The 8,520-nt window shown below is 46.3% G+C and overlaps 1 pseudogene; it reads left to right on the forward strand.

Moving 5' to 3' along the window:
• The first annotated feature begins 1,568 nt into the window (after positions 1–1,568).
• Positions 1,569–4,881, forward strand: LOC137756844 (exportin-6 pseudogene; annotated as a pseudogene).
• The last annotated feature ends 3,639 nt before the right edge of the window (positions 4,882–8,520 follow it).

An 8,520-nucleotide genomic window follows, 5' to 3' on the forward strand; every position in this document is an offset into this window, starting at 1 on the left:
AGCTTCATCCTCAGCTATTACTGATTTAGGAGTAGCAGATATATGGAAACTTTCACACTCTACTGAACGGGATTATACATTCTTCTCTAACCCACATAACTCGTATTTGCAGGCTGACTTCTAAGTTCCTCACTTTCTGATTAATGATGTGAATAGCAGGGCTCTAGGCAGCGTTCTCTTATCTGAGCATGCCACAGACTCACTTTCAGTTGACCTTCAGAAAGTATTAGGCAGCATTTCTGCAAAACTTCCTTTAGTAATGAACACTGGAAAAGAAAGTTATGATTTGTGATTCTAAAACTACGTAGAAATACAAAACACACACACAGTCACTGACATGAGGACTCTGTATGTATATATACAGGCTCTCTTATTTTTACTGATTGATATCAATTTTTTTTTTCAGGAGCAAAGTATCATTAATTACAAAAATAAACTAGCAAAGTTCTCATTAAAGATAAATGTGAACTGGGAAGAACATATGGATAAATCATCCCCTGCCTCATTCAAATTGAAAAGAAACACTTTGACTCTGGAGGGAACAGTGAGAAATGTGTATATTATAAAGTTACAGGTTTTAATAACTTCACCTCATTCTATTAAGCCTCTAACCCCATTGGAATCATAAAAGGTTAATATTGAAATGAACCCTAAGAGCATAAATTAGGCATTGGCCATTACATCCCCCCAAATGAGCCTTAAGCTATGTAACACTTGATCAGCAGGAATTTCCTCTTTTATTAAAGAAATGAAGATACACTGCATTGAATGATATTACTGAGAATACCTAAAATTTCTCATTATCCTACAAGCGCTTAAAATTGCTATTACAGATTTCTGCAGGCCAAATCCCAGTTCCCAATGGACCCCTGCAGTTTATGGAGTACTAGCAGGGAATGTGTTTCAGTTGCCCACAAATACATACTTGTATAGTCATATTGGGTATTTTCAGGAGAAAATGAGATATTTTATTTTTATTCTATCTCTAAAGAAGGGTCAATCGGAAATGGCTGCAAATCAAAACTGGGGCCGGCGCTTTGGGGCTGTTGGTCGGGGGCGGCCGCGCGGCGCGAGCGGGCCACTCCGGGGCGGGCGCGCGCAGGGATGCTCGGGGGGCGGGCGCGCGCGCGCAGGGATGCTCAGGGGGGCGGCGGCGGCGGCGGCCGTGTGGGCTGAGGCTGCAAGGATGGCGCGGGCCCTCAGGCCTTTCCTGAGCCGGCCGCTCGGGCTGCGCCGCCGCCGAGGCCCCTTCAGCCTCGGGGCCGGGCCCGCCGCCGCTTCTGAACGCGGGGCCCGGGGAGCCCCTGCCTGGGCCCGGAGCCTCCCCTCGGGGGTCGGGCCCGGGCGGGGAGCCCCGAGCCGCTGCCCTCCGAGCCCCATTTCCTGCTTTTTCAGTTTCCCTGGGGAGGTGATGAATTGTTCCGGGGGTCCCCGATGAGGCGGGCCGGGGGGCCGCGCTCTTAATGGAGGGTCCCCGCGGGGCCCGGGTGGGGAAGCGGTTGTCTTTGCATGGGCGGGGCACTTCCCGAGCCTGCCGGGACCATGAGCTGATCTGTGCGAGCGGGACGTGTCCGAAGCCCGAGAACCAGCTCACCTGAGCCGCCCCCTCCCCCGGCCAGCATGGCATCTGAAGAAGCCTCTCTCGGGGCATTGGAAAGTCTGATGACGGAGTTTTTCCACGACTGTACAACCAATGAAAGAAAACGTGAGCTAGAGGAACTTCTTGATAACTTTGCTCAGCAAATAGGAGCCTGGAGATTCTGCCTGTATTTTCTCTCCAGCACTAGGAATGACTATGTAATGATGTACAGTTTAACGGTTTTTGAGAATCTGATGAATAAAATGTGGCTTGGGGTCCCATCTCAGGATAAGATGGAAATCCGTAGCTGCCTGTCCAAACTCCTCTTGGCTCACCGCAAAACCTTACCTTACTTCATCTGGAACAAGCTCTGCAAAGTGATTGTTGACATTGGCCGTCAAGATTGGCCCATGTTCTACCATGACTTTTTTACTAACACTTTACAGTTGATCCAGTCCCCTGTGACAACTCCCCTCGGGCTGATCATGTTGAAGACAACTTCAGAAGAGCTGGCTTGTCCCGGTGAGGACCTCAGCGTGGCTCGGAAGGAGGAGTTGCGAAAGCTGCTGCTGGACCAGGTGCAGGACAGTGCTTGGGCTACTGACAGGTATCTTGGAGACTGTCTGGGACAAACACAGCGTGACTGCCACCACCCCACCACCATCCCCGACCTCAGGAGAAAGTGGTGACTTACTGAGTAACCTGTTGCAGAGTCCTGGTTCAGCCAAACTGTTGAATCAGCCACTCCCCATCCTTGATGCAGAGAGCGAGTATATCTGTTCCCTGGCCTTGGAGTGCCTGGCCCATCTCTTCAGATGGATTCCTCTGTCTGCCAGCATCATCCCGTCCCTCCTTACCACCATCTTCCACTTTGCCTGCTTTGGCTGTGACATCCAGGCCAGAAAGATGGCATCGGTTAACGGCAGCAGCCAGAACTGTGTGTTGGGTCAGGAGCGCGGCCGGCTTGGGGTCCTGGCCATGTCCTGCATCAATGAACTCATGTCCAAGAACTGTGTGCCTATGGAGTTCGAGGACTACTTACTGCGTATGTTCCAGCAGACTTTCCACCTCCTGCAGAAAATCACCAAGGATAACAGTGCCCACACGGTGAAGAGAAGGCTAGAGGAACTGGATGAGAGCTACATCGAGAAGTTTACTGACCTTCTGCGGCTCTTTGCAAGTGTTCACCTAAGAAGAATCGAGTCCTACTCCCAGTTCCCTGTGGTGGAGTTTTTGACAGTTTTGTTCAAGTACACATTTCATCAGCCTACTCATGAAGGTTACTTCTCTTGTTTGGATATCTGGACGCTCTTTTTGGACTATCTGACAAGGAAAACGAAAAGCCGTCTGGGAGACAAGGAAGCAGTTCTCAACAGGTACGAAGACGCCCTAGTCCTCTTGCTCATGGAGGTGTTGAATCGAATCCACTTCAGATACAACCAGGCCCAGCTGGAGGAGTTGGATGACAAAACTCTGCATGACGATCAGCAGACAGAGTGGCAGTGGTACTTACGCCAGAGCTTGGAGGCAGTGCAGGACACAGGTTGAACATCACAGCAGAGAACGACTGCCAGCGGCTGCGCTGTTCCCTGCGAGACCTGAGCTCCCTCCTGCAGGCTGTGGGCCACCTAGCCGAGTACTTCATCGGGGACGTGTTCGCAGTGCGCTTCAGCGACGCCCTCACGGTGGTGGAGAGGTTGGTCAAAGTCACTTTGTATGGATCTCAGATAAAATTGCACAACATTGAGACTGCCGTGCCATCAGTATTGAAGCCTGATCTCATTGACGTGCACGCTTAGCCCCTGGCTGCTCTGCAGGCTTACTCTCACTGGCTAGCACAGTACTGCAGCGAGGCTCATCGGCAGAATACGCAGCCGTTCGTTACGCTCATCTCCACCACCATGGATACAGTCACAGCTCTGGTCAGCACCAAGGTCCGAGACAAACTGCTGCTATCTGCGCGCCACTCACTGGTCTCACTGGCCGCCACTGTGCGACCTTTCTGCTCAGCATCCCCGCAGTACAGAAAGTATTCAACAGAATCACGGATCCCTCTACCCAGCAGCTTGTTGACAAGGCTCAGGTGTTGGTGTGCCGAGCCCTCTCTAACATCCTGTTGCTTCCATGGCCAAACGTCCCAGAGAATGAGCAGCGGTGGCCTGTGCGCTCCATCAACCATGCCAGCCTCATCTCTGCGCTCTCTTGGGATCATTGCAACCTGAAGCCCAATGCTGTCGCCCCGCAGAGGAAGATGCCTCTGGATGACACCAAAGTGATTATCCACCAGACACTTAGTGTCTTAGAAGATAGCGTGGAGAATATCTCTGGGGAATCCGCCAAGTCCCAACAGATCTGCTACCGGTCCCTGCAGGAATCCGTTCAAGCCTCCCCGGCCCTCTTTCCAGCTTTTATCCATCGGTCAGATGTGTCTGATGAGATGCTGAGCTTCTTCCCCACTCTGTTTCGAGGCCTTAGAGTACAGATGGGCGTGCCTTTCACTGAGCAGGTCACACAGACTTTCCTCAATATGTTTACCAGAGAAGAGTTGGCCGAGAGCATCCTCCACGAAGGCAGTACTGGCTGCCGGGTGGTTGAGAAGTTCCTGAAGATCCTGCAGGTGGTGGTCCAGGAACCTGGCCAGGTGTTCAAGCCCTTCCTCCCCCGCATCATCTCCCTGTGCATAGAGCAGGTGTATCCCGTCATCGCCGAGCGCCGCTCCCCTGCTGTGAAGGCTGAGCTGTCTGAGCTCCTCTTCCGGACGCTCCATCACAACTGGAGGTGCTTCTTCAAGTCCACCGTCCTGGCCAGTGTCCAGAGGGGGATTGCCGAGGAGCAGATGGAGAATGAGCCTCAGTTCAGTGCCATCATGCAGGCTTTTGGACAGTCCTTTCTCCAGCCTGACATCTACCTATTTAAATAAAATCTCTTTTACTTGGAGACTCTCAACACCAAGCGGAAGCTGTACCTCAGAAGATCTTCCGGACCACCACGCTCTTTCCGTTTGTGAACGTGCTGCGCCAGGTCCTGGTTCACAAGCCCCACGACCTCCTGCAGGAGGAGATTGGCATCGCCATTTACGGCGTGGCCTCTGTGGACTTCGATGGCTTCTTCGCGGCCTTCCTCCCAGAGTTCCTGACCAGCTGTGACGGTGTGGATGCCAACCAGAAAAATGTGCTGGGGCGGAATTTCAAGATGGATGGGGACCTGCCCTCATTCACCCAAATGTGCGCAGCCTGGTCAACGACCTGCGTTACTACAGACTCTGCAACGACAGCCTGTCCCCCGGCACCGTGAAGCTCTAGGTGCAGCTTGCTCACCGCCCGAGGGACACCGACTCCTGCCGCTGCCACCTGCACCACCTCCGCCTGCTGCCACGGGTGTCTCCCGGACGGGCCTCGGCCTCTCCTCGGTTTCTCACGCCCGGAGTGGCGTCGCCTGCCCTCGTCCCCCTCCACGCTCCTCTCCTGCCGCCCAGCCAGCAGAACTGGCTCCGGGGTGTCCCAGGGGTTTGGAGCAGACAGGGGTCATGCGGCCAGGTGCCGGGGAGGCACCGGAAAATCCTGTGGGGTGGTCCGCGCAGATCATGCGTGTATCAGTCACGAGGCAGAAACGCCAAGGACAGCTGTGACAGTGCCACCTTCTCACCACTCCACCGCCCCACCCCTCCCGGCCCAGCCGGCTAAGGAGAGGCATGATGCTGGAACTACTTTGGCACTTCTGTCAAGCCACTCCCCCCCTCCCCCTCAAATGCCTTGAAGTCTCTGCTTTTTGTCAGAGATTTGCACACTCATGGGTTTTTTTGTTGTTGTTCTTGTTTTCTCATCATTCCATTGTGATACTAAGAAACTGAGAAGCTTAATGAAAAAATAATATGCTTATGTTGTTGTTGTATTTAAAAAAATCAAAACTGGGGCAGGACCAAAACTATTCCTCATTTTTGAACTTTTTATGGTACTAAAATTGCACCATGTCATCTATCACTTCTTGCTCCTTAGGTGGCTTCATTTTTCAACATTAGTTATTACTACTTCATGTTTGCTGTTCATCAACTTTAAAAGTGACACTTGTGCAACAAAAATAGACATCCTTGGCAAGGAGATGGCACTTCTGGATTGCCATCTATTTCATCAACTTCTAAGAAGAACTCCTCACATGATAAATAATGAAAGTATGAGCTAATCACAATGAAAACAATTTTACAAGAATCTTTTTTGGCATGTTCTGTTTTTTACAATAGTTATGGCATTTCATTGTGATGTCAATTTGCATTTCTCAGAGAAATGCAAAAACAAATAAACAATACGTAATACAATAAATATTCTAAAGAAAAAATAAATGCACAGTTCTCAAAGATACTTTTTTCTTCAGTATCTGAGCTAAAATGAAAAGTCCTCAAAGTCTGAAATATATAAAAACATTAACTGTTTTAGTTTGTGGCACAAATGTTTAATTATATATATATATATATATATATATATGTATATTATATATATATACATATGTAATATATTTCTAGAATAGTGACATTTATTCAATCTAAAACTTATTTTTCTTTCAAAGCTTCTTTTAATATTTCATTAATTATCTTGAAATGATCCTAATTTAATCATTATATCCAAATCTAGAAACCCTGATCAATGGTCTTCATGATTCAGATTTCCCACCAAAACTCTGGGAAAAAAAAATAAACAAGAATTTAATTACTGACGTGATGTACTTTGTCAAAACAAAACATTAAATTTAAAGTACAATATTGGGGAAGTGCTTTGTAGTCTAGTTTCTAGTACAATTTCATCATTTGACCCTGATCCTCTTAACCCAGGGAGATAGATAGGCAGAGCCTCTTTATTTATTTATTTATTTCCTACAAAGTGAGGATAATCACTCCTATTACATAGTACTGTTATAAGGATAAATGATATAATGTATGTAAGCCATCTACTGAAGACACTGGCTGACAGTAGATTCTCAACAAATATCTTTTTTAAATGAATTGGATTTTCCCATTTCATCATGTGAGAAAATTGCAATTCAGTTTGTTTTAGTGACTTGCTCAAGGTTGTATAGAAATTAATGATAGTCTGTCTATATTAACGATGTTACTAGAACTCAAGTCTTACTGATTCAGTTGAATTTTTTCTAAAGACAAAGATTTAAACGTCCGGTATTAGTTCAGTTCTTCTGATACTGTTTTAATCAGTGTGACCTGGACTTATTAATTTCATTTTAGGAAATGTTTTTGGCAATGTATTCCAGAGAACAAATAGATTAGAGCATGTTTCAAGATTGCTATAGCTTAATCATGCAATACCTTCAAATCACAAATTTGACCTATATCACCTAGCATTGTAGCATGGAAATAGTAGAAAGAGCAGATTATTAGTAATGACAATTTACTCATCACTTTTTTTGTACAAAGTGTTTTACATGGATCATCTCATTTAATCCTTGCAATATCTTAACAAGTCTTCTCTGATTATGGTCATTTTATGAACAGGAACAATAAAGCACAGAGAGAGGTTAAGTAACTTTGCCCAAGGTAACAGAACTAGGAAGTAGGAGAAGAAATGGTTTCAACCCAAGCAAAGCAACTCTAGTCAAGTCTATACTCTTCATCCTCATGCTCAACAGCTTCCGTGGATGATATGTAATTAAGAGTGGCTCAGCTGAAATGCAGAGCAATCCAGGGTATTAACCAAGAGCATAACAATTTGACCATTAGAGAGACTTAGAAAAGAGGAAAATGGGGGTTTGGAAGCGCAAAGGGAATGTGAATGGATGGTAGAGCAGGGGTAGGAGGTTTTGCAAAGCAGCTTTAAGTGAGAGTAAAAAAGCTGAGGGAAATGGAATCCTAAGCCTGAAGACTGCACTCTTGCATCTGTAAGGGGCTAAGGTGTTGAAAGGCTAATAGGACCAGGAAAGAACATTCTGTAATGTTCTGGTGTGCTCTAGTATGGATAAAGTCATCGTGTGCCAGGTTAAGGAAGGTGTGCAGCCATAATCCAGTGGACCATGGAGAGGAACTGAGACTGTGCATCGGTGTGCAGATATGGTACGGGGAGAATTCTGTTAGTGCATGAACAAGGAGCAGGCTGTTTCAAGCTCATGTGTCTGAATTAATTGCATTTCTGAAGCCAGATTAGTAGGACTCTCAAGGCCTGACATAACAAGGTAGAGTTTATACAAGTGAGAGTTGGAAGGATTGGGAAAGTTTTCAAAACATGGTGGTAAGGAAACCAGGTATGTGTGGCTAATACCTCAAATACACGCATATCCACACATACACACACACATATACACAGTAGTCCACAATTCCCACTCCACGTTTTCCTTAGCAGTGTTTTTTTAAAATATTAATATATTTTATTCAAAGTAGAAATTATTATTGAATATTATATGTGATTTCTTCCTCTGTAAAATTTAGTTGTTTTTGACAGCACTGGTAGATAACTAATACTATACAGTTTGAGGAGAACAATGTTTTGCTCTAAATATATGGATGATATCTTAGTCGCCTCAGACTGCTATAACAAAATACCATTGAGTGGCTTAAACAACAGACATTTATTTCTCACACATCTGGAGTCAGGGAAGTCCAAGATCAGGGTGCCAGTTTTATTTTGAGGTTTCTTCTCTTGGCAGCTGCCATTTCTCTGTGTGCTCATATGACCTGTTTTGTTTGCCTGGAGAGAGAGAGAGACAGAGAGAGAGACAGAGAGAGAGAATGAGTGAGCAAGCTCTCTCCTGTCTCTTCTTATAAGGGCACTAATCCCATCATGAGGGCCCCACCTTTATGAGATATGAATTTTGGAGGAACACAAACATTCAGTCCATAACATACAGAAATTATATATAGTAAACTTTTACACTAACTGCTGGTTAATAAGTTTCAAACATTTTCAAGTAATTATGGAGTAAGAAATTACTTGTTATGTTCTACT

This window comes from Eschrichtius robustus, chromosome X, assembly GCF_028021215.1.
Source record: "Eschrichtius robustus isolate mEscRob2 chromosome X, mEscRob2.pri, whole genome shotgun sequence".
NCBI lineage: Eukaryota > Metazoa > Chordata > Mammalia > Artiodactyla > Eschrichtiidae > Eschrichtius > Eschrichtius robustus.